At 38.2% G+C, this 26,815-nt stretch overlaps 1 protein-coding gene across 3 annotated transcripts in view; it reads right to left on the bottom strand.

Annotated features, from left to right (window-relative positions):
- The window catches only part of UNC13C (unc-13 homolog C), a 908,495-nt gene that overhangs the window by 421,578 nt on the left and 460,102 nt on the right, over positions 1-26,815 (bottom strand). The window lies entirely within an intron of this gene.

Raw genomic sequence — 26,815 nt, 5'->3', positions numbered from 1 at the left:
AAAATGTTAGAATGAAAGCAATGCCTTCAGTACATTGAAAGATTTCACTGTTCACTGTTCACTGAAATCGGGATGCAGTGAATACAGCTAAAAGTGAGTGTAAAAGCAGGTTTTACCCACGATTATTCCTAACTCGATTTCTAACAGTGATATCTCCTCTGTTGCTTGGACTAATGCTGTCATTTTGCCTCTATCTGCTACCATTCAGGAGATATCATTAGCTAAAGCAGCGTTCCCCCCTTCCACTTCTGCCTGAGCTCAGCTAAAGGATATGGACACCTTTGTAAAAAAAAAACATTATTTTGTGGAGAAAATCATTTCTCCAATTGGTTCTATTTATCTATCTTTTTTTGTTTTTGTTCTAAAGCCTGCTGTGCTTCCTATGCACAGCAGGCTGCTCTCAGTGAGTTTACAGATAATCCGTCATCTGACAGATTGTAACTCCTTCTTCTGTGTGCACATGGGAGCATGCACTGTCTCCCAACTGCCCTCCCACCCCGCTGTATCCGAAGCTGCCAGGTCCAGCATACATGAAGCCCTCTCCCGAGAAGCCCGGAGATCACGGACATCTTTCTCACCAGGAGCAGCTCCAGAGTCTGGACTAAACACTACATTGTGGTTACAGGACCTGTGATTTCACAGTCATGTGATCAGCCATGTGTGTAGGAAAAGTTAGGGGAACACAGGCTCCATGTAGGACTGTGCTAGTGGAGAATGCAAAGGTACTTTATGTATGGAAGGAGTGTATAAAGCAGGGATATGTCAGTGTAACCAGTCTATTGCACAGTATTCTGTGTGTAATATGCACAGAGTAGTTCTGTCTGTGTAATGGACATGTGGTAGCGCTGTGTATGTAATATGTATATAGTAGTGTTAGGTGGGCGTCCTTAGGGACTGCTGCATGGAGGGGATATCCATTGGGCTGCTGCTCTGCTGTGGCAGATGGTAACCATGGCAACCGGACGCCTTCACAGGCATCCGGATTACCATGGTATAGCTGAGCCTGATCAGCCTTACTGTGAATGCCAATACACTGCAGTACACTATACAGTGTACTGCAGTGTATTGTAGAAGCATCAGACCCATTGGATCTTCAAGAACCAAGTGGGTCTGAGTCAAAGTGTGAAAAAAAGTAAGACAAATTCTTAACTTCTTCCTATATTCGCACATATAATTGGTTAAAAATGTAAGAATGAGAGAAGCATGTTAGGAATGGTATTTTCCCAACAGCTGGAGTGCCGAAGGTTGATGACCCCAGTCCTAGTGGGTCCGTATTTCCTGCTGCTGACTTGCCCATGGCACTTTGATTGACAGGACCAGGCAGTGTAAAAGTCATAACGTCTGACCCCAACTTCTCCTAGTTTTGTGCCTTTGCTGTGAACTTCGGTATCCAGTATAGACACAGTACAGGAGAGAAGCTCCCCGACAACATATCTTTCAAGGAAAGCCTTGCATGTTTCAGCCAGACAATGCCAAACCACATACTGCATCCATCACAACAGTGTAGCTTTGCAGAAGAAGAGTCTAGGTGCTAAACTGACCTAACTGTGGTCCAGATCTTTCACTTATAGAAAAATATGGTGCATCATGAAACAAAAAAATGTGGCAGAGAAGACCAAGGACTGGTGAGCAGCAGAGTCCTACATCAGACAAGAATGGGACAACATTCCTCTCTGAAAACTTCAGCAATTGGTCTCCTTGCTTCCTAGATGTTTACAGACTGCTCTTAAAAGAAGGGGGATGCTATACAATGGTAGACATGGCCCTGTCCCAACTTTTTTGAGATTCATTGCTGCCATCAAATTCAAAATGAGTTCATTTGATTAACAGATAAGCAATTCTATCAGGCCCTGATTCACAAATTGGGGTTATACACATGCCTCATTCTACTATTTGTGGCACGTCCACATTGATTTTTGGTTAAACAATTCTAGTAGGCTGTGATTCACAAATTGGGGGATATACCTGTCTCATTCTACTGTTTGTGGCATGTACACATTGATATTTAACTGCTTATGTTGCTATGATTAAGTGTTAAAGAGACGTCTTATTTAACACCCTATAGGCAGTGCAATTAAATTGATTCTTAGCACAGCAGAGGTGCCCACGAGTATATCTAAATTTTTTTGTTGGAAAAATAATTATTTAATCTAAAAGATTATTCTTTTAGAGAAAACATTAGTCTTGTAGTAAAAAAATTAGTATTTTAGATTTACAATACCCGATCGCTATGACGAACAACATTAAACGGGTAACCAACACCTGATGGAAAAGGGTAAACACACAGGGTTCCTTTCAGTGCAGTGCGTGTGCAGCGCCGGACATGTAAGGGCATCACAGAACAGTTAGTGCTGAAGGCCATTTGGCCCTCCAGGAAGATGAACACAGAACGGCTGGGGACAAATAACTATTGGTATTAGGTTAAAAGCATGGGCCAAACTTGCTGGATGGATCAAACATGGCAGCTTAATTATTGCCATACAGGTGGAGTGTCATTGGTTGTCAATAGTGCAATTGTTTATGGTCGGAACTATGATGGTATTTCCAGACAAATCGCTTCACCAACTGGACCCAAATTCATCATTCCTATCAACTACGTTATGGAAAATTTTATTCTGCATTACTCTGACAGCCACTAAAAACACTGTGCACTGCAAGAAAATGTTAGTCCATGTGGATCTCTCCATACTATGAGCTGAATGGTATTTAACTTTCAACATGTATTTGGGTTAAAACCCAGATGGTCCAAACTTTCTGAATGGATCAAACATGGCAGCTGGATTATTGCCATATGGCACGAGTGTCGTTGGTTATTGAAATGAGCCACACAAATCACTCCACCAACTAGACCCAAATTCATCATAGATAATACATTCTTTTAGTCAGTATTTGATCAGAATTTGTAAGCTAAAAGCAGGAGTAGGTCCAAAACACAGATGAGATACAAATAATTCCATTCCATCTCTGTTTTGGACCCTCTCCTGTTTTTGGCTTACAATTATTGATCAAATACTGATACAAAACACTGACAAAATACTGACCTAAAAGAGGTTTTATGGATGCTTAAAATGTAGGATCTTTTGTTTGATTGTTTGTTTTATGTTCCTCTGATGGATCAGAAGAATACATTCATAAGTAGACTAATGGTGGAACCCAGGGCAGAGAGTAATCTGCAACTGGAAGTACAAGGGATCAAAACATCCCAGGTTGTAGCCCCCTAAGAGGGCTAATCGTTTTTGGGCTGCACCTTAATGGGGAGGATGCAACTGCCCTGGGGGAAAAAATGGTTAGACTGCTGGAGGAGCTTTTAAACTAGGATCTGGGGGAAAGGTGGGGGGTCATACTAATAAGGGGGTAGATAGTGTAGATACAGAGTGGGATATAGAAGGAGACAGTGGGGATTTAGTGGGGGCGATTGTTAGTGAGGAAAGTAGGGAGAAGACTGGGAAGAATAATACATCAAAGAAAAATCTAACTGCTGATAACAAGAACCAGTTACATACAAACATCAACCAATGTAACTCAAAAAACTCAGCTATTCACTTTACAGGTAATAGTAATCTAAAATGCATTTAAAAAAATGCCAGAAGTCTAGCTAGCAAAATGAGAGAGCTGGAGGTTATGGTACTAGAAGAACACATATATATAGTTGGTGTGGCTGAGACATGGGTGGATTTTTCACTTAACTGGGCTGTAAATATTGAGGGATTTACACTATTTAGGAAAGACAGGGTCACTAGAAAAGGTGGTGGTGTGTGCCTGTATGTGAGGAATGATCTGAAGACAAGTGTGAAAGAGGCAATTGTGGGTGAGGATGGTGAGGATGTGGAAACCTTATGGGTGGATGTTCAAAGGGATATAAACACTGCACAGGCTGGTACATTGGTCATAATGGGAGATTTTAACATCCCAGACATTGACTGGGGTCATGATTCTGCCTCAACCGCAAAGGTGAGAAAATTCCCCAACCTGCTGCAAGACCACTTTATGGGCCAGTTTGTAGAAGCTCCCACTAGGGGCGATGCTCTGTTAGATCTGGTAATTTCTAATGATTCAGAGCTTGTTTAATATTTTGCACAAAATATATGTGACACCTATGTGGTTATATAGGAGAGGACTTAGAGCCTCCTCTGACTGCCCACGCTGTGGCGAGCCCGAGGCAGATCATCTACATTTGTTTTGGGACTGCCCAATGGTGAGCAGCTATTGGAGATCGGTCCAAATTACCTTGGCTCGTAAACTTAATATCGTTGTCCCTCTGCTCCCCAGGATATGGGTCCTGGGAGATTTATCAGAGGTTAACTACCAGCCTATAAAACGCCAACTATTGATCAAGGTAATGTTCTTGGCCAGGCTTCTCATCTCTAGATTATGGTTTTGCTCTTCCGCTCCAGACTGCAACCACTGGTTGGGTTTGGTTGAGAAAGTGAAAAGTTATGAGAGGATTTTGTATAAACAAAGAGGATCCTATCTAAAGTGGGGCAAATTGTGGGCAGACTGGGACAGTCTAAATAATTAATCTGGGTTAATAATTTATTTTTATTTTTATTTATTTATTTATTTATTTATTTTTTTTGTTTTTACTGCAAGGTGGGGGGGGGGGGGGGGTTGGTGGGGTGGGAATGGGGATGATCCTACTAGTCCGGCTTTTTCTATATGAATTCTAAGTAGTAAAGGAGGTGATTTACATTTGGGTACTGGAGTATCTCTAGGAATGCTGGGGGATGGCGGGACCCTCCGGCATTAAATAATGGTTAAAATCTTTAATTAAACCATAGTACCGGGTCGGGTGTGGGTGGGGACCCGGGGCCCGGGATATCGGGCGGCCCGGCGACTGGGTGTGCCCTAGGACGCGTCTCTCTCTGTCAGACATGTGGCTCGACTGCAGGCAGTGATATGACATACGCTATATGGGTACCAAGAGGTGTTCTCTCAGCGGGACAGAGCCGGTTTTTGGGTAGTGTTCATGTTTACATTTTCCCTAAACACCGGTGATCACCGAGTGATACTCGAGTTGTGTCCCTTTATATATGAGACACTAAGGTGGATACATGTGAGGTACGGTTAAGTCGGGCATTAAACTCTTAATTTAACTATATGGGGACGAGGCAGTAAAATATGTAAGAGGTTCTTTTTTCATTGCGATAGAAGACTGCTGGACCCCCCATACTTGTTTTATGGAATGCTTGCAATCAAAGATTGCAGTAGGCCCGCTACGTACGGTTAATGTGAGCTCGTATGAATGGTTACATGGTTGTCAATCCTGTCAATTTTCCTACCCATGTTCGGGGGAGAGTGCGCGGGGTGCGCGCTCGCTCCCCGGTGGCCGCCCGGGCTGCGGGCCCCGGACTTTTTCCCCTGTATAGACAGCAATATGCCAAGAGGGATGCTTTATGTGTTTGCTTTGCCTTATTAGGCTGTGGATGGCGGACGTATCCCGCTTTTCCCCCAGCAAGTGAGATCTCCATTTGTATTCTTGCTGTTTCTATAAGCTTGGATACTTGAAAAAAAAAAAAAAAAAAAAAAAAAAAAAAAAAAAAAGAAAAAAAAAAAATGATTCAGAGCTTGTTGGAAATGTTACTGTTCGAGAAACACTAGGTAATCGTGACCAAAATATAATTATATACCCCCTAAACTATAAGAAGCAAACTCTGTCAGGCAGAGCAAAGACACTGAATTTTAAAAAGGCCAATTTACCTGGGTTGAGGGCAGCATTTCAGGGTATAGACTGGGAGCAGCTATTGTCACATAATAATACTGAGGATAAATTGGAGAGCTTTAAATCCACATTGAGTAATTGCTGTAAAAAATGTATTCCTTTAGGTAACAAGTATAAACGGCTGAAATTAAAAACCCATGGCTTACAGCTACTGTAAAAAGGCCAATAAAAGACAAAAAAAGGACATTTAAAAAAATACAAATCTGAGGGTTCACCTGTAGCATTTGAAAATTACAAAGGACTTAATAAAATCCTTAAAAAGGAGATACAATTTGCAAAAATACAAAACAAACAGCAGGTGGCAAAAGAAAGCAAAACAAATCCCCAAAACGTCTTTAAATATATAAATGCAAAAAAATCAAGGTCCAAGCAGGTACCCTAAATAATGGTAAGGAGGGGTTAGTCACTGAAAATAAGAAAAAGGCAGAGTTACTAAATGTGTTTTTTAGCTCTGTATATACAAAAGAAGATAAAGGAGCTGATATCTGTGGTGCTGGGGCTGTTAGTACATCCAGTAATATACTCAATTGGCTATCTGTAAATATGGTCCTAGATAAGTTAAATAAGGTAAATGTGAAGAAGGCTCTGGGTCCAGGTGGGTTACACCCAAGAGTGCTTAAAGAGCTCAGTCCAATCATTGCTGTGCCCCTGTTTATAATTGTTTAAAGATTATCTAGGTAATGGTACAGTGCCAAGTGATTGGCGCAAGGCAAATGTGGTGCCCATAATCAAAAAAGGATCTAGGTCTTTCACAAGCAATTATAGAACAGTTAGTTTAACTTCTGTTGTGGGAATAATGTTTGAAGGACTTTTAAGGGACTATATACAGGAATATGTAAAAAAATATTATAAGTGATAACCAACATAGGTTTACCAAGGACAGAAGTTGTCAGACTAACCTGATATGAGGAGGTGAGTAGTAGCCGGGACACTGTCCCTCATAGACGTTTAATGGGTAAAGTAAGGTCTATAGGCTTGGAAACTATAGTTTGTAATTGGATTGAAAACTGGTTGAAGGACCGTGTGAACGGAGTGCTGTGGTCAATGATTCCTATTCAGAATGGTCCTGGGTTATTCGGTGCTGGGCCCTATATTAGTTAATTTATTTATTAATGATATCAAGGATGGGTTTAATAGCACCATTTCTATTTTTGCAGATGACATCAAGCTATGTAGTATTGTACAGTCGTTGGTGCGGCCTCATCTGGAATATGCAGTTCAGTACTGGGCACCAGTCCATAGAAAGGACACACTGCAGCTGTAAAAAGTACAGAGGAGAGCGACTAAATTGATAAGGGGCATGGAGGGTCTTAGTTATGAAGAAAGATTGAAAGAATTGACTTTATTTATTCTTGAGAAGAGACGTCTAAGGGGGGGGACATGACTAACCTATACAAATATATAAATGGGCCATGGAAAACTGTTCTATGTAAAATACCCTCAAAAGACAAGGGGGCACTGCCTCCGACTGGAGAAGAAAAAGTTCTGTCTCCAGAAGCATCAAAGAACTGTGTATCTGTAGAATAGACTTCCTCAGGACGTGGTCACAGCAGGAACAGTGGACAGTTTTAAATAAGGTTTAGATGATTTCTTAAAAGTAAACAACATTAATGCTTATGAAAATGTGTAGAAATCTGAGTCTCACTTCCTTCTGGCGATTCTCTTCCCCACCTATCCCTTGGTTGAACTTAATGGACATATGTTATTTTTCAACCGTATCAACTATGTAACTATAAAAACAGTGATGTTAACACAGCCTTACGGTCGCTGCTGCTCCCCCCCTCCCCACTCTGTCATGGAGCCACATTTGTCACAGTTACTGCCACCGTTACTGCTCCCGCCGCCGTCCCCCACTCTGTCATGGGCCACTATGGTCACAGTTACTGCAACTGCTGCTGTCGCCAACATCCCCGCTCTGTCATGGGACCATTACTTAAATCTTGAGGCACTGCATCGTTAAGTCCATGGCGATAAATTAGACCTGACACACGGTAATTCCACAGCTAACAGAAGGGATTGGCTATGAATCTTGGTGCCCTGCATAGTGGTGTAGACGGTGATAAATTACAACTGCCTATAATACTGATGGCACAATGGATTAACTATGAACGTATCGATACACTCTCCCTGTACTGTCCCTGCAGTTTAAATTCCACTTGAACATTTTAAATTTTGGATCAAATTTATTCAGAAAATAATACATTTTAAGAAATTCTGTCATGTCTGATTGATAGGGCTACAGAAGAAGGACTTTCAATACATTATATGACTAGTTTGCAGGTGCAGAGTAGGGAAATGGGGTAGTGACTAACAAACTACCGATCCAAGGTCAGCAGCCGGTGTTCTATATTTATTAGGGCTTCCAAAGGGTGACAGATGCCCTTTAAAGGATACTGAAGTCAAGGTTGTCTGTTAGCTAGCAGTAATTTTATTGGTTAAGGTATGTTGACATTTCTGTCATTGAACTCCTATAGTCTGTTCCGGCAAAAGAAAAGACTACCGGAGTTACCAAATCCAGCATAGCTAGACACAGTTGTGTATCACCAGATCCCCATTGGTTATATTGGGATCCAAAGGGGATTCTGGAGTTTTCCGCCAAACAAAAATTCCTGCATATCACAGCTCAGCTGCCCTTTGTATCAATGTGCTATTTTGCAAGCTAATATTCATATTGATTCATTTCCAATGAAATCAACCAGCCCAATTGATATAATGAATAGTATATTCATTCATTTTGCATAACTGAATTTTAAACACAACTTTATTCATTAGCTGCCAAACTGGATCAATACTATTCAATTGTATATTTCACTTTTCCCTAAATTCCACATCTGTATATTTCACTTCAGTCCCGCATTGTAATTGCATTTTATGGATGCATTTTAGTTCTAATGCACTTGTAATGCACTCCAATTCTATTCCTTCTTAAATTCCAAATAACTATTAACATTTGATTACAGCACCTGCTATGCCAAAGGCGCAAATTACAGCCAAATGTTTTATAAAGGTCATTATCAATTTATAGCTCAAATAAAGTACATTGAGATTTAATAATCCATTAAAGAAAACCATGGATAGGGTTATATGAGTAATTTATTCAGATATATATACACCTTTGTGTTTTCCTGTGTCGGTTTGTAATAGATATACTGCCACTGGGTGGTCGGATGACCACATGCATTTGCCTCCCTGACTGCTTTCTAATTGATCTTGTGCTCCGCTGTATCAATGAGGAAAGTGTGCTTCTCTGTCCCTGTCTGACACTGATCTGTAGGATCACTGCAGAGCAGAACGTGCACAATCCTGAGGAGCTACACAGCATATCCATGCTGAAAGGTCCTGTGCTGAAAGGTACAGTGAAAGGAGATTTAAAAAAAATCTGATTACTTTAAAGATATTGTCATCAATCACTGCCTATAGGGGTACTGACATCTAAATTCCTAACCAAGATCTCTTGAGTATGAAAAAAAAAAAAAAAAAACAACACAATCACGGGGAGAACATTCAGACTCCATGTGCTCAAGGTAACAGTGCTAACCACTAAGCCACCATGCTGCCCGACTGTTCTATGTGAAAACCAGAATATCAATTATAATTTCTCAATATCACAATAATTTTATGCTGTTCTTTTAACAGGAATACACAAAGACAAAAAGTGTTGTACTACAATGTATGTGTAGATCTGAAGATCACCACTACAAAAGTGATGAGATCTTTATATTCTGCATGTGTTATAAATGAGATTCCATTAACCTCTTCAGCCCCCTACGATCTTCGATTTCCCAGAGTCATTTTATTTTTCCATTCACATAGCCATATGGGGCTTAGTTTTTGTGGGAGAAGTTGTACATTTTTATAGTATAATTTAATATCGCATACTATATAGTGGGAAGATGCTAAAATATTCCACTACTAATACCATATTGGATTGTATATAACTTTTTGATCACTTTTCATTACATTTCTTTCAACAAAAATGCTGAATCAGCCATTTAGATTTTTTTTTCCCCATTGGCTACTCTACAAAATAAATACTTTACTAAATCTTATCAATGTAAGAGTTTTTTTTTATTATAGGGAAAGGGGGTGATCAGAATTTTTATGTTGATAAAAACTTTTTTCCCTTTTTTTAAACATTTTTTTTTTAAGGTAGCTATAACAAGAAATCATTAGATTGCTTTTCCAATACATTGCAGGGCTCCAATTGAACTGCAGATCTAAAATCCTTGGTTTCTTCAGAGAAACTAAAGCTTTTATATAGAAGCAACAGATTCCCCAAACTCCCCACTTGAAAGCGGTTGAAGCCCAAGGAGCACAGCACTCCCGGGGAAAACTGCTTCAGATGCCGTGATTACAATTGACTTTTAAATCTGAGGGGTTAAATATCTGTGATCAACATTACCGGCGATTGTAGACATTAGCCCTGAGTGTCTGCGGCTTAAAACATCTGAAATCCGACAGCTATGGCACCCGCTACGCTCGCAAACGGGTGCCATTTTGAAAGATCAGACTTGTCCCGTACATGTACGGTGGAGATCTAGAAAGAGTTAATAATACAAAATGCTATTTAACAACAGTACAATTATAGGGCGATGAATAGCGCATTTGATATCTGCCCAATTTGGCTTGAGGTACTTTTTTAGTTTTTGTTGTATAGTTGTTTCAGCCTAACTGCCTGCTCCAAGTACAGCACTTTCATCAAGTAATGTAACCTCTTGACTATGAAGATTTTAGTCTATAGTCCATGTACGCATTGTGCCCAATGCTTTAGTACAAGACTTCACTATCCGCTACTGTCTCATCAGGGAACCAAGCAACATCATTTGGGAAGACAAATACCACTGTATTCTCTTCTGAAAGGCTGGTGCCTGAGTATAGCAAATGCTTGTTTAGAGAAGCAATTAAGGCAGAATCTGCTTTTTCATGTAGAATTGCTTACAAGACAAAATTCTGCTTCTGCAATTAAGGAACTTCAGAATGCAGCACTGGTTTGGAATTATTTTTTAATGTAAATTCTTTATAAATGTTAACAAAACACAAAGAGTTGCCAAAAATTACATATGTGAAACAAGGTTGGGGGTGTGCCCTCAAAAGCTTGCATAAAACAAGTTAGAAGCACGTTCTTGCCTCTTACCCTAAGGTTCTTCGCTGTGTGTAGCAGTAAATCAATACCTTTAAATCAATGCCATGCTACGTCAGTATGCTGGAGGGGGACAGCTGGACATAGGCCAGGGTACTCAGGAATACTGCCACGGGCAGGTTTATACCCCAGGGTGCCATATAAGAACAGTGATGCAAACTGTTAGAAGTGGCAGCTTTAGGATACAAATGATATGTAACAGCAGAGGTCTAGTTACAAAGTCAAAACTGTGGACTACAAAGTATTCCCAAAAAGCAAAGTCCAAGTCAAGAAGAAAGCATCTACATTTCTCCTGCATTTAGATAAATACATAAATCAGAAGAAGTCTCAAGTGTCAATAGACCAGAACTAGAACTCATAGATATGATGAGAGACAGGGAGAGGTTTACAATTTTGGTGAATAGAACATGGACATATAGCAGCAAAGAAATTGAGATATGGGTATTCTCTAACACATAATTTTGCTACTTGTTCACAATAACTACTTTTCTAAAGTAAAAATCCAGGGTGTGAGATAGTGTTGGGGTTTAGGAAGTTTACAGCAATTGCTTACAGTGACACTCCGGCTTAAGAAACAAAATTCACATAACCGGGGAAACAACCAGAATACTTACACGGTGACCTCCTTTTAATCTTTTCAGCTACAGATCCACCAATTCCCAGGCTCCTCTTCTGTCATCCAAGAAGGCTGAACCGCTTCTCAGACTACCTAATGCATAATATGAATTTTGTAGCCCAAGACAATTCCTGCTTCCTTGGCTTGGCCAGCACTGCTAATGTGAACAGTGCTGGCCAATCCAAGAGCACAACAGGACAAGCAAATGTTTTGGACCATCAAATGCATAGTATGCATCAGGTAGTGTGTATGGCCATCTGGATGAAAGAAGAAGAGATCTGCAGCTGAAAAGATGAAAAATTGGTTGCCAAGAATGGGTTCTGTTATTCCCCCAGTTGATGTGATTTTATTTTCTTGAACCAGAGGGTTGCTTTAAAATATGCTTTAAAATCTGCAAAGAAATTTAGTAATAAAGGTGAAAAAAATTGCACTACCATATACTTGTAAAATAATTCAGTACATAAAAATGATCCCATGATGGAATAGTTAACAACAAGATAGAGCTCACATCTCCTAATGGAGTGGGGATTAAAAATTTACTGGATGGAGATTTTAATCGTAAAAAACCTTTTCTACAAAACTACAAAACAGACAGATACTGTATATAATACACATCCTATGGTCTATGTTTCAGAATGCATATCTTTTATTACTAATCTTATACTATTCTTATACCTTTTAGGTTGAAAGTCTACATAACATAGCTCACATAAGATAAAAGTCCATTATGTTCCTAGTAAAAACTATGCTATATCATGACAATGATGTTTTACGTCTAATGTATGTTTTAGCATATGAGACATTCAATAGTAAAGCCCCAAGTAAGGATATGAAAACTGACTTGTACAGAAATAATTATTGGTAACCCCAGGGATGCTATAAGTCAAGACAATTTCATTTCCAATTTCAATTTCTTTCATTAAGAAAAGGTCTACTTTTAAACACTAGCTTTGATTAACCCAATATTACACATGCCATTACATGCTCCATCGTAATTCACTGTGCTCCAGATACAGTTTTATGGATGGCTCATACAAACTGCTTCACAGGATTTTATTGTTTTAATTAACATGTCCCCGAATTAATGAAACGTAACAAAATGAAGGCTAAAGAATATGGAAATATCCCAAAGTATTTTGCCCATAACAGAAAATTTAAAACAACATATTCACTGTCTTCTAATAAATTATTTTAATGTGTTTATATTTGTAACCAAACAGATAACTATTTGAAGTTAGATCAAACACAAATGTACATTATTTTCATATTTTGTGTATTAGTACTGTTAAAAAACAAACTGTCATAATTTTATAAAAAAACACTAAATTTGCATAAAGACAACATTTCAGAAGGCTGCTGATGAATACTGTGAGAACAAATGCACATAGCAGAATAACTGGGAGTCTATTTACCAGGGAACTCTGTTAACTGGATATTTTCTAATCACTAGGTCTAACATACACTATATTTTTCAGTGCTGCCAGTTCAAAACACGCTAAGAAGATAGAACTTTGGGGAACAAATTGGTGTGAAAATGAGATCCATGAGATCAACTACGTATGATCCTTGGAAGGCCATATTAACAAAATATAACAGAAATAATTTGAAACTCCTAGGCTTCCCTGCCAATTCTTAGCAAATTTGCATTATTCATCTTTGTATAGTAAATCAGATTCAGAAAGGAAAATTGTAATCAGATGCATAGAGTAAGCAGAACAACTTCAATGGTCAGATGGCACAGAACATAATCAGAAAACTGTTAACACAGTATCACAGACAACGTAGAAGAAAAGTAAAAGACTTATTCATAATAGCAATTATAGGACAAGAGAACTAGAGCCTAGGACGACTATCATTAGGGCTTAAAATGTTTGTGCCAAATTTAAATGTTATTTTAATATAATTAAGCATGATAAACTAATTTTGTTTCTTTGTTACAAAAATTCTCTACTTGTGAGATTTTCTCTTAACTTCATTATAATGGTGTCCCCTGATGTTTAATCTGTATAGTTACAGTATGTGCACCTCTCTACTGAGGTGGTCGCACATGCTCAATTCCATCCTTTAACTGCCACTATTGATACCTACTGTTAGGGTACTTTCCCACTAGCGTTTTTCTTTTCCAGTATTGAGTTCCGTCCCAGGGGCTCAAAACCGAAAAAAAATGATCAGTTTTATCCCCATGCATTCTGAATGCAGAGCAATCCATTCAGTATGCATCAGGATGTCTTCAGTTCAGTCACTGTACTGTACGGCGACGGAACTGCCTGCCGGAATCCAGCGACGTTAGTGTAAAAGTACCCTTAGATGTTGAGACACCTAAAAGGAAATAACTGTAGTAAAAAGGAAACCCCACACCTTCCCTGAGAAAGGACACTCCCTCTGAGCTGCCAGCCTGAAATGAATCTAGCAGGGATGGTTCTAGCTTTGTTGGAAAGAGATTGTCATGTACTTTATTATGTCTGTTTTTTTATTTATTTACATCAATGATCGGATAACCCCTTTAGAGGTTTTACCTCAATGTGACATCCCATTATTTTGAAATCAATATAACGTTTATTTTTTTTATTTTTTAAAGAAACCGATGAATAATGTTGTTATACACACTTATCAAATGATCAGCATTACCTGAGAAATGACTAAGCATTTCACACATTAATAATAGTGTTGAGCTCGAATATTCGAATATCGATTTTTTTTAGCGAATATCGGCCCTTCGCTATTTCGAATATTGTTTTTTTGTTAGTTTTTTTATTGTTATATTTTTTTCTTTCCCACTTTCCAAAAGTAGTTCTTACCTGTCCTTAGGATTCCTGGCTTCCTGGCTGCTCCAGTCAGTGCCTGTTGCTGCTTCTGCCGACTTCCGTGCTCATGGAGCGTCCCCATCACCATGGGAATGTCTCCATACTAGAATGTACTGTTGGATTTGAGAATAACATTGAAATCGCAATGCGATTAATATAACTTGAATTAATCGCATTGCGATTTCAACTTAGACCCGGTTTACTATGGTTGGTTGGTAGAATTAGCGAATATGACAAATGTATTCATCATATTCCTCAAAACGAAGATAACAAAATATTCTCCATCTTCGTTTTAGCTCCATATCCGTCAACTTCGCTAATTCTAGCAATCAAATAGGAAAGTTGACTATAGAGACAGCTGTGTTTAATTCGCTATGCAATTATATATATATATATATATTTTTTTTTTTTTTTTTCAATAAATAGAATAATTATAATATATATATTTTTTAAAGCAAAGTAATATAATCGCATAGCAAATTAAACACAGCTGTCTCTATAGTCAACTTTCCTATTTGATTGCTAGAATTAGTGAAGTTGCCGAATAGGTAGCTAAAACGAAGACGGAGAATACTTTGTTATCTTTGTTTTGAGGAATATGACGAATACATTCGTCATATTCGCTAATTCTACTAAGCCAACCATAGTAAACCGGGTCTAAGTTGAAATCGCAATGCGATTAATATAACTTAAAGTAATCGCATTGCGATTTCAACTTAGAGCTGGGTTTTTAATGGGTCAGCTTGCTAGAATTAACGAAGTTAACGAATATTGAATATAAATGCAGTGCTGTTGAAATCGCAATGCGATGACTTCAAGTTATATTAATCGAATTGCGATTTCAACTTAGCACTGCTATATTCCATATTCGTTAACTTCGTTAATTCTAGCAAGCTGACCCATTAGAAACCAAGCTCTAAGTTGAAATCGCAATGCGATTAATATAACTTGAAGTCATCGCATTGCGATTTCAACTTAGACCTGGTTTACTATGGGTGGCTTGGTAGAATTAGCAAAGATGACGAATAAGACGAATGTATTCGTCATATTCCTCAAAACGAAGATAACAAAGTATTCTCCATATTCGTTTTAGCTACCTATTCGTCAACTTCGCTAATTCTAGCAATCAAAAAGAAAAGTTGACTATAGAGACAGCTAAGTTTAATTTGCTATGCAATTATGTTACTTTGCTTTTTTTTATGAAATAGAATAATTATAATACTTGATAATTATTATAATTATTCTATTTATAAAAAAAATAATATTATAATCGCATAGCGAATTAAAAACAGCTGTCTCTATAGTCAACTTTCCTATTTGATTGCTAGAATTAGCGAAGTTGACGAATAGGCAGCTAAAACAAAGATGGAGAATACTTCGTTATCTTAGTTTTGAGGAATATGACGAATACATTCGTCATGTTTGTCATCTTCGCTAATTCTAGATATCAAACCAATAGGAAAGCAGCCTTAAGTTATAATCGCAATACGCGATTATTTAAATCGCATATTAATCGCGATAACTAGAATAATGACGAATATTCGACTTCGACGAATATAAAGCGAATATTCGCAAATTTCGTCTAAATCGAATATGGAACCTGCCGCCCATCACTATTTGATAATAAAGATTCTTAGATGAAGAACATGAAGTCACAGGTACAGAGCAATACAAACAAAATCTGTTGTGCTGCGCAAAACTGGCGACAAGACATCAATCGGATCATGACAACTGATTATTAAAGGATATGGACACCTTTGTAAAAAAAAAAAATTAAAAAATTTACACCAATTAATTTAATAATTTCTCCAATTGGTTGTGTTTATTTTTGTTTTTGTTCTACAGCCTGCTGTGCTTCCTATTCATCTGACGGATTTTCTGTAACTCCTCCTGTGTGCACATGGGAGTGCACACTGTCTCCCTCTCCTCCCCTCCCCTCTGATATCCTGTGTGCACCCTGAGATCCTCTGTGCTCCCTGAGATCCCCTCTGCACCCTGAGATCCCCTGTGCACCCTGAGATCCTCTGCACCCTGAGATCCCCTCCTCGCTAACCCCTGCCCACAGCCCCCCGATGTCTCCGCAGTGCTCGCCCCATCTCACAAGCCCGCGTTCTCCATGCTCTCAGCTCCAGTGATGGCCCTGGTGCCTCTATCACCGAAATATTCCGCATCCGGTTCAGGTGACCGGGCGGTGGCATCCTGGCCTCCTCCACCCCAATCTCCCGACCCTCGGGCCCGTTAATAGGGCCCCCAGCGGTCCCCGGGCTGCTCCTCCTTGCATCCCTGAGATTCTGTGCCAGCAAATATGTGTGGGGTAACCTCAGCACGAAGGAGGTAAAAGAGGCCCTGACCCCGTCACATGCACCTACTGATCGACTTACCCACATACCTACTGACCCCGTCACATTCACTTACCGACCCACCTTTCACATCTCCCTCTCCTCCTCCCCCTCTGCTAACGGCAGGAGCCTGATCAAGGCTTAAGCAGTACACTATACAGTGTACTGCAGTGTATTGTAAGCCATAAGACCCACTGGATCTTCAAGAACCAGGTGGGTCTAGATCCAAAAAAAGTAAAAAAAAAAGTGAAAAAAGTAAAAAAAAATAAGATAAAAAAGTTCTTCCTATATCCACACATAATTGGTTAAAAATTGAAAAAATAAAGACACTAAATATGTTTGGTATCGCTGCGTCCATAAGGAACTGATCTATGAAAGGATCATGTTACTTTTACCGCACGATGAACACCACCAAAAAAAAATATATATATATGATGGAATTGCAATTTTGCCCACCGCACTTCCCAAAAAATGGTATAAAAAGTGATGAAAAAAGTTATATGTACCAAAAATTAGTAGCAATCAAACCGTGACCTCATCCCACAAAAAATGAGACCCTACATAATCAATCATCCAAAAAATATGGCTTTTAGAAAATGGAGACACAAAAACATGATTTATTTTTTCAAACATGCTTTTACTGCATAAAATAAAGTTAAAAAAATGCACATATTGGGTATCGTCATGTAAGTAACGGCCTGCTCTATAAAAATAGCATGTAATCAAACCTATCTGGTAAACACCATAAAAAATAAAGTGCCCAAAAAATGTAATATTTCTTTTTATCACCTTACATCACAAAAGGTGTAATACCAAGCGATCAAAAAGTCATATTTGCCCCAAAATGGTACCAATCAAACCGCCATCTCATCCCGCAAAAAATAAGACAATCGTCCAAAAAATAAAAAAAGGCTTTTAGAAAAGGGAGACACAAAAACATGAATTTTTTTTCAAAAATGTTTTTATTGTGTAAAATAAAATTTTTAAAAGGCACATATTAGGTATCGTTGTGTCCGTTAAAAACCTGCTCTATAAAAATATGTAATCCAACCTATCTGGTGAACGTAGCAATTTAAAAAAAAAATGTGCCAAAAAAGCCATTTTGTATCACCTTATATCACAAAAAGTGTAAAACCAAGCAATCATAAAGTCATATGTGCCCCAAAATAGTATCAAACTGCCATCTCATCTCAAAAATGAGACCCAACCTAAGACAATTGTCAAAAAAGTAATAAAAAGATGGCTTTCAGAAAATGGAAACACAAAAACATGATTTTGGAAAAACTAATATTTTATTGTGTAAAACCCAAATAAATAAAAAATTGACATATTAGGTATCACCACGTCCATAACGACCTACTCTAAAAAATTATCACATGATCTTCCCTGTCAGGTGGACATTGTAAAAAACAAAAAATAAAAACTGTGCCAGAACAGCCATTTTTGGTTACCTTGCCTCACAAAAAGCGTAAGATATAATATACAGGTAAAACTTGAAAAATTAGAATATTGTGCAAGTTATTTCAGTAATGCATCTTAAAAGTCGAAATTAATATATGAGATAGACTCATTACATGCAAAGCGAGATATTTTTATCCTTTATTTGGTATAATTTGGATGATTATGGCTTATAGCTTATGAAAACCCCAAAGTCTCAATCTCAGGTACTCTTTGCTCAGGGGATATGAATTAATTAGCTGACTAGAGTGTGACACTTTGAGCCTAGAATATTGAACCTTTTCACAATATTCGATTTTTAAGTTGCATTAATGTAACCCCTTTTAGGTTGCATTACTGAAATAAATGAACTTTTGCACAATATTAAATTTTTTCAAGTTTTACATATATATATATATATATATATATATATATACACACAATGTACAACTACCTCTATCAAAAGATTTATATACTGCATGAGTATCTCTAATTTTATATACAGTACAGACCAAAAGTTTGGACACACCTTCTCATTCAAAGAGTTTTCTTTATTTTCATGACTATGAAAATTGTAGATTCACACTGAAGGCATCAAAACTATGAATTAACACATGTGGAATTATATACATAACAAAAAAGTGTGAACCAACTGAAAATATGTCATATTCTAGGTTCTTCAAAGTAGCCACCCTTTGCTTTGATTACTGCGCTGCACACTCTTGGCATTCTCTTTATGAGCTTCAAGAGGTAGTCATCTGAAATGGTTTTCACTTCACAGGTGTGCCCTGTCAGGTTTAATAAGTGGGATTTCTTGCCTTATAAATGGGGTTGGGACCATCAGTTGCGTTGTGGAGAAGTCAGGTGGATACACAGCTAATAGTCCTACTGAATAGACTTAGAATTTGTATTATGGCAAGAAAAAAGCAACTAAGTAAAGAAAAACGAGTGGCAATCATTACTTTGAAGAAATGAAGGTCAGTCAGTCCGAAAAATTGGGAAAACTTTGAAAGTGTCCCCAAGTGCAGTCACAAAAACCATCAAGCGCTACAAAGAAACTGTCTCACATGCGGACCACCCCAGGAAAGGAAGACCAAGAGTCACCTCTGCTGCGGAGGATAAGTTTATCCGAGTCACCAGCCTCAGAAATCGCAGGTTAACAGCAGCTCAGATTAGAGACCAGGTCAATGCCACACAGAGTTCTAGCTGCAGACACATCTGTTAAGAGGAGACTAGAACAACTGTTAAGAGGAGACTGTGTGAATCAGGCCTTCATGGTAGAATATCTGCTAGGAAACCACTGTTAAGGACAGGCAACAAGCAGAAGAGACTTGTTTGGGCTAAAGAACACAAGGAATGGACATTAGACCAGTGGAAATCTGTGCTTTGGTCTGATGAGTCCAAATTTGAGATCTTTGGTTCCAACCACCGTGTCTTTGTGCGACGCAGAAAAGGTGACCGGATGGACTCTACATGCCTGGTTCCCACCGTGAAGCATGGAGGAGGAGGTGTGATGGTGTGGGGGTGCTTTGCTGGTGACACTGTTGGGGATTTATTCAAAATTGAAGGCATACTGAACCAGCATGGCTGCCACAGCATCTTGCAGCGGCATGCTATTCCATCCGGTTTGTTTTTTAGTTGGACCATCATTTATTTTTCAACAGGACAATGACCCCAAACACACCTCCAGGCTGTTTAAGGGCTATTTGACCATGAAGGAGAGTGATGGGGTGCTGCGCCAGATGACCTGGCCTCCACAGTCACCGGACCTGAACCCAATCGAGATGGTTTGGGGTGAGCTGGACGGCAGAGTGAAGGCAAAAGGGCCAACAAGTGCTAAGCATCTCTGGGAACTCCTTCAAGACTGTTGGAAGACCATTTCAGGTGACTACCTCTTGAAGCTCATCAAGAGAATGCCTAGAGTGTGCAAAGCAGTAATCAAAGCAAAAGGTGGCTACTTTGAAGAACCTAGAATATGACATATTTTCAGTTGTTTCACACTTTTTGTTAGGTATATAATTCCACATGTGTTAATTCATAGTTTTGATGCCTTCAGTGTGAATCTACAATTTTCATAGTCATGAAAATAAAGAAAACTCTTTGAATGAGAAGGTGTGTCCAAACTTTTGGTCTGTACTGTATATATATATATATATATATAGAAAAAAGAGAAAATCCAGCGGGAGCATCAACCTGAGTGTGGGTGCACCATCCAGCGTAGGGTAGCGGCAATACCCTGAGTATTGTAGAAGCAAAAGAATCCGGAATGCACTCCAAAATAGACGTGAAATAAATGGTTTATGCACCCATAAAAATGGCAAAACTTGCGACGTTTCGGCTCACAAGAGCTTTCGTCAAGCCATATATATATATATATATATATATATATTTACAATGGCAGCACATCAGGCCAAATAATAAATATGGAGGTGCATGCCAATGGATCCGGCAGCAAATCCAGGACAATATAAGAATAAAAAAAATGGCAGCACTCTCACAAAAAATGAGTGACAAGAAAAACACTTTATTCACCCCTGTGGTCGCAACTAGTGTTGAGCGAACTTGTGTTTAAAGTTCGGCGTAAAAGGTTCAGGCTATCTAAGAATTCTGTTATTGATTCCGCTAGAATAAACCATAAGTTATCATCCGTGGTAGCGAAATCCATAATGGAATTCTTAGATAACCCGGAACCTTGTACACCGTACTCATTTTTCACAGCTCCATTGGAAAATAAAAGGTAGAATCTGATTGGTTGCTATAGGCGACTAAGCCTGTTCTACTTTACACCAGTTAGTTAAATCCCCCCCCCCCCCCCCGTGAACTTCTATGTGTACATAGCATTGTGTGTCGTTACACTGTACTAATTTGTGTGTGAAAAGTGACCGCTCACTGTGCGGACTGAGCACAAATACTGTATTCAGAAGAGAACGCATGTAGTGAGAGCTGTCAGTAATGAGATCTATATCAGACTTATAAAGCTATGGTTATCAGCAGAAATATCTATTGTGTCTGCAAAAATTGGACTTTCTACAGAATGGAAAGTGAGAAATAGATCTGATTACAAGCAGTCTGTATGTAAGTGGCTGCTAGCTGTGCTATGCAACAGGATGTGGGGGCAGGGCTGTGGAGCTTGTGCTGGTGAATGTGAAATCCACAGGAACACCCACACATGTTTGGGGAGAGATGACAGCACTGAGCAAAACTCATAGAAGAGCATTTCTGAGAGCATGTGAAGCAAAGCTGATACCAGTAAACAAGCATGTGCTGCATTATAGTAAGATATGGGGTTATTGATTTTAATGCACAAAGGTGTCCATAGCCTTTAAAGTTAGACCAGAGATCAGCTGATTTTTGCAGTTATTGAAAAACCTCCAACTATAAAAAATAAATTTCATCGTGAACACTTAACCTGTCATATGCTGTGGTCAATAGTGAGCATGACATCTGACCCCCCACCATCACCCTGCAGCGAAATTGCTGTGCGCTAATTAATGGGTTAATGGGGCCTTCTGAAGGCTATCAAGCCTCCTATGATATTCTTCCTATTAAGCCCTGCCTTATAAAATGCAATTGTAAACTGTTGCACTCTATGGTATTAGTTATCTAATGACTGCATGTTCAAGTCTTTTAGGGAGATTAAACATAAAGCGCTTTAAAAACATTGAAGGAAACATAGTTTTATTTTTATTTTTTTATCTCACTATCTATATATATATTTTTAAAAAAACGTATAGTTTTTGCACTGGCCACTAGGTCTAGGTTCTTGTTCTAAACAAATAACGTTTTAGTAGCCATTATCACAGGAAGATTTAGGATGACCTTTGTATATATAAAATAGGATCCACCATTCACAACAGGTGATATCACAGCTTATCTCCTCTTTTATGACCTCTGTACAGGCCACAAAGCATGACTAGAAAAATCTCATATTGAAGTCAAGTTCAGCTATTGTGTCTTTGGCCTAAGTTACTGCTCTCAAATAACAAGAAGTCTTGACATATGTTTAGCCTAGTGGCTATTGTGAAAAATGCTGGATTTTATGATTATTGAAAAAAATAGATAGGGACATGGAATATTATAAAAAAAATAATCAAATAATTCTAAAAAAAAATATTTTAAATAAAATGAATCACTATTTTTTAATCCCCTCTCCTCAAAAAAAAAAAAAAAAGAATAAAAAGTGATAAGAAAGTCTCGACATATATTTAGCCTAGTCGCCATTGTTAAAAATGCAGGATTTTATGATTATTTTTTTTTTTTTAAATAGATAGGGACATGGAATATTAATATATATATATATATATATATATATATACATATATACATATATATTTAAAATAAATCTCAATTTTTTTTATCCCCCTTAAAAAAAAAGAAAAAAGTGATAAGAAAGTCAAATGGTACCAATAAACATTTTTAGCTCACCCTAAAAAAAAAATCCCTCACACCACTCTGTAGATGGGAATATGCAAATAGTTATGGTATAGGAAGCAGAATATGTTGACACAAAGCAAACCTATATCTTTTTTAAGTTGTTTATTCTTTTAATAATAGTAAAGCATACCAAAAATTTTATATATTTGGTATTGGTGTCATCATCCTGCAGAATAAAGGCAACATCAGTTTTAACACATCATGAACTTTGTAAAAACAAAAACCCAAGAAACTATTTTTTGGAATTGAATTTTTTTAAATTCCACCACAAATATTTTATTTTCCCTTTTTCAATATAAAAGATTGCAAATTAAATGGTGCCATTGAAAGTACACCATGTCCCACAAAATCTAGTTGTCATGTGGTTCTTAAAACACAAGGAGAAAAATGCCAAAGCAAAACGTGAAAAACTTTTAAGGTGCCAAAAGGTTAAATCATCCAAATATTTCAAATTCATCCATCAAAATGTCTTTAAATACTAAACCATTACCTATGAGAGATCAAATATCGAAGACACATAAATAGTGGGATGCATTAGCCTCTAACATTCATTATTCAAACTTCCATCAATAGGCAACACTCAATAAAAAGACTTATGGCGATGAACTATTCAAAGCAGCTGATCATGCATAACATATGCATTGCCAATTTCAATGCACTGCTCAGTGAGCAAGCAACCACAGAAAGTTCAGGGGAATGGACCAAAAAGACAGAAAGAGCAAGTCCCTGCTCATTAGTTATTGTTATGATCTCGATTACCTATTTCATTGTGTACAGCCTCGTCATGCATATCAATATTCAGCGGATAGTCTTTATTCCTTGACAGGGAAGATTTGCTCAATTAGCATATTTTAATGAACGTCACAATCTGTGGTTGTATATCAATATTATGTCGGGAGCACTAAGCTATGGTGATATGCTCCAATTCATTCAGTTGTTCCTTAGCAACTAGCTATACTTTCATACTAGTGCCTTAACATATCCTTTTATTTCCTTATTACTACTTTAATCACTTACGGGGAAACACAATTTCAAAGATTTCTGTGACTTTTGCTCATAAGGCATAACTTGTCCATATTCATAATTACAATGAAAGAAAGCTGCTGGTTTCATTTAGCTAGTCTTTCACTCAATTTGTCTGCATAATTTAACGTATTACGATTGTAGATTGGGGAATTTGCATACATTGTTATAGCTGTCAATTGCTTATGGCTTTTATGTCTCAGAATTTTGTAATATTCAGAAAATATCTAATATCAGAAGGAACTTGTAATTTTCAGTGTTGAAACATAATACAATTTTACTGGATTGTCTGGATGTGTTGTAGAAATGCATTGATCATGGAGAATCAAAAATGAATGTGACGGCAAGTTGGAGCAGCTGGCACTATAGATTAAATTTATATTACGCCTAAATTGTTCTTCATACAATATTCAGTTTTACATGTTTAGTTTCACAGTCTTCCTATTTATAGCAGACTCTTTTTAATAGCCTCCTAATAGGCGTTTACCAGTTCTCAGAATTACTTTTTGGAGTTTACATATTGCTGCTGTTTTTTGGATTTGCAGTCAACCTTAATCTTAGCTCTAAGATCTGGTGGTCTATGCCCTATTTGCTGTGCTTTTATTGCACTGTGGCTACATGTGTCCAGGTATAAAGTACTGAGAGGGGGGAGGGGGTGGGTGCTAGAGATATTAAATAGGGCACATTTACTAATCCAATAGATCAGGGACGCCCAACCTGAGGCCCTCCAGCTGTTACAAAACTACAACTCCCAGCATTTCTGGACAGCCTACTGACATCAGCCTGCAGCAGGGCATGGTGGGAGTTGTAGTTATACAACAGCTGGAGGGCCGCAGGTTAAGTATTTCTGCTATAGATGCTATAGACCTGCAACAGATTTCTAACAGTGGCTCAGGTTGGATGAGAAATGTGGTGTATGGATAGACACTTTTGTTTAACTTAATACCATCTGTTGGTTAGCTTTAAGAAATAGTTTTGCACCAGAATTGTGGTTACACTTTGATGCAAGGGTGAATACAGCGACATATGCAGAGCGAAAAACCTGAACTAAGAAGAAGCATATACAGCTATTGAACAAAGTCGGCGTCTCTACACCCCCAACACTCGTGCACTGAGAAGTGTATGCGCAGAGAAGTAAGTGCCTGCACAAGCGCGGGGATAGATCATGGGAATTTGCGATTGTGAAGACACAAAGCCGCATATGGAAAAACACATGTATGTATGACCTGCTACCAGCGATACCAGTATCAGCACAACAGGACTTTGGTAAGCAGAGAAACATTACACTGCATCCTCGTATATGTATAGTAGCTCACCCCTCCTGATATCATGAACAGGTGCTCACACTATAGTGTGGTTCACCCCAACCACATAGGAATTATAAAGAATTGTGTAATATGTATAGTGGGCACTCAATATCTGTAGTTACACATAGGGTACAACACATTTATTTATAACATCAAATAACAATCAAATACGACTCAATAGGATCATATAAAATTACACAGTATTAGAGAAATGGCAATTATTGTAATAAAATAAGGATTTGTATCCTGTGTTGAAATTCATAAATCGAATGTCCATATGCTTTCCTAAAAATCCTTTAAGATATTTCCACACCCGCTCGTGGTGTGTAAAACCTTATTAAATAGTTAATGAATAAAATCCATCTGATCCCAATATTCAGTGTGCTGTGTCCAAGTTGTTGCTGGTACATATTATCGGGGTAGTGTTGGTATATCAGGGATTAATTAAATGCAGTATATCAGTCGTACTTACTGCTAGTAGTCCGGTCTTTTCTTATCCCTGACTGTAATGGCGTCCCACTACAGATCAGGTCACTCACCCTTTTTCTTCTGCCCGATATCATGTATGGGTCTGCGGCTCGTCCTGGTCTCAATTACCGCTGTGTTCGGTGGCGTTCTTCCTGGTTGTATTCAGCGTCCCACGTGTTGATTAACTCACGTGATCGGAGCTTGGAAGACTTCCACGTGATCTGTGCTCTGTTCCGGAGGCGGTACCAACCTCTATACGGACAATTTCTCACAGATATTCCGTACAGGTTTTTCAAGTAGTTCTTGTATAACACTGACGGTGATTTTAACGTACTGTACAGTCTCTTCTTAATGCCGGGATCTCATCCGCTATCGCTATACGCGTTTCGGGGTTACGTACCCCTTCATCAGTAGCTGAATTTCAACACAGGATACGAATCCTTATTTTATTACAATAATTGCCATTTCTCTAATACTGTGTAATATTACACTGCATCCTACCTGAGTAGACTGTCAATAAGTTGCATGGAACTGTGATACTAAGTAACAACAAGACTATACAATAATAAGAACGCAAGAATGTTACACTGAGAGAGATCAAATAAACAGAATTTCCTCTTGCTTTATCGCTGTATAATATTACATATTCCAAAATAGTGTGTGAGCTCCGCACTGGAATACATAGAGGGACCAGTACTATAGAATATCACATAATAGAGACTATATATATGTTATTATTATTTTTGGTTGATTATTTTTTTGTTTTTTATGATATTTTAAGGTATTTTCTCATGGTTCTTTATTGGAGATACTGAGAAAATTGTGTTTTATTATGGTGTATTGATAAATAAATTGATCTGTATTTTATATACAAAGCCGGCCATTAATATTCATTATGGTTCTTACCTCTGCCTCGTGCCTTCACAGTCTTTTCTATTATGCTTGTGCAGATTTATCACTATCTCGGTTTTATGATATCATTACATTAGTCTCTGTTGCGTTGTTATCCCTGTACCATGACTTCACCATGTTTATTACCCATGTGGTGTGGATATCATTTTGTGTGCTATAGACTCAGTGACGTCATAACTTCAGGAATTATTTATGTTAAGGACACCTCTGCTTATAATGCCTGTAGTGGGATATCGGGTTCATCGTTCCAGTTTTGTGACATAACAATAATATTTGTTTCTGTGCAGTGACATCACCTTGTGAATTGTGTCATCATTTATGAGGCACAGTCACACCTGGAACTGGTGCCTGCAGAAGCCTAAGGGTCCATTCACACGTCCGTTTTTTCTTTCCTGATCTGTTCCGTTTTTTGCGGAACAGATCAGGACCCATTCATTTTCAATGGGTCCTGGAAAAAATCGGACAGCACATTCCGTTCCGCATGTCCGTTTAAATATAAAACATGTCCTATTATGTTCCTGAAAAATCGGATCCTGGTACAATGCAAAGTCAATGGTTCCGCAAAAAACTGAAGACATTCGGATGTCATTCCGTATGTCTTCCGTTTTTTGCAGAA

Source organism: Bufo gargarizans, chromosome 2 (genome assembly GCF_014858855.1).
Source record: "Bufo gargarizans isolate SCDJY-AF-19 chromosome 2, ASM1485885v1, whole genome shotgun sequence".
In the NCBI taxonomy this organism is placed as follows: Eukaryota; Metazoa; Chordata; class Amphibia; order Anura; family Bufonidae; genus Bufo; species Bufo gargarizans.
The sequence above is the reverse complement of the archived record's forward strand: the minus strand, read 5'-3'. Positions and strand labels throughout refer to the sequence as shown.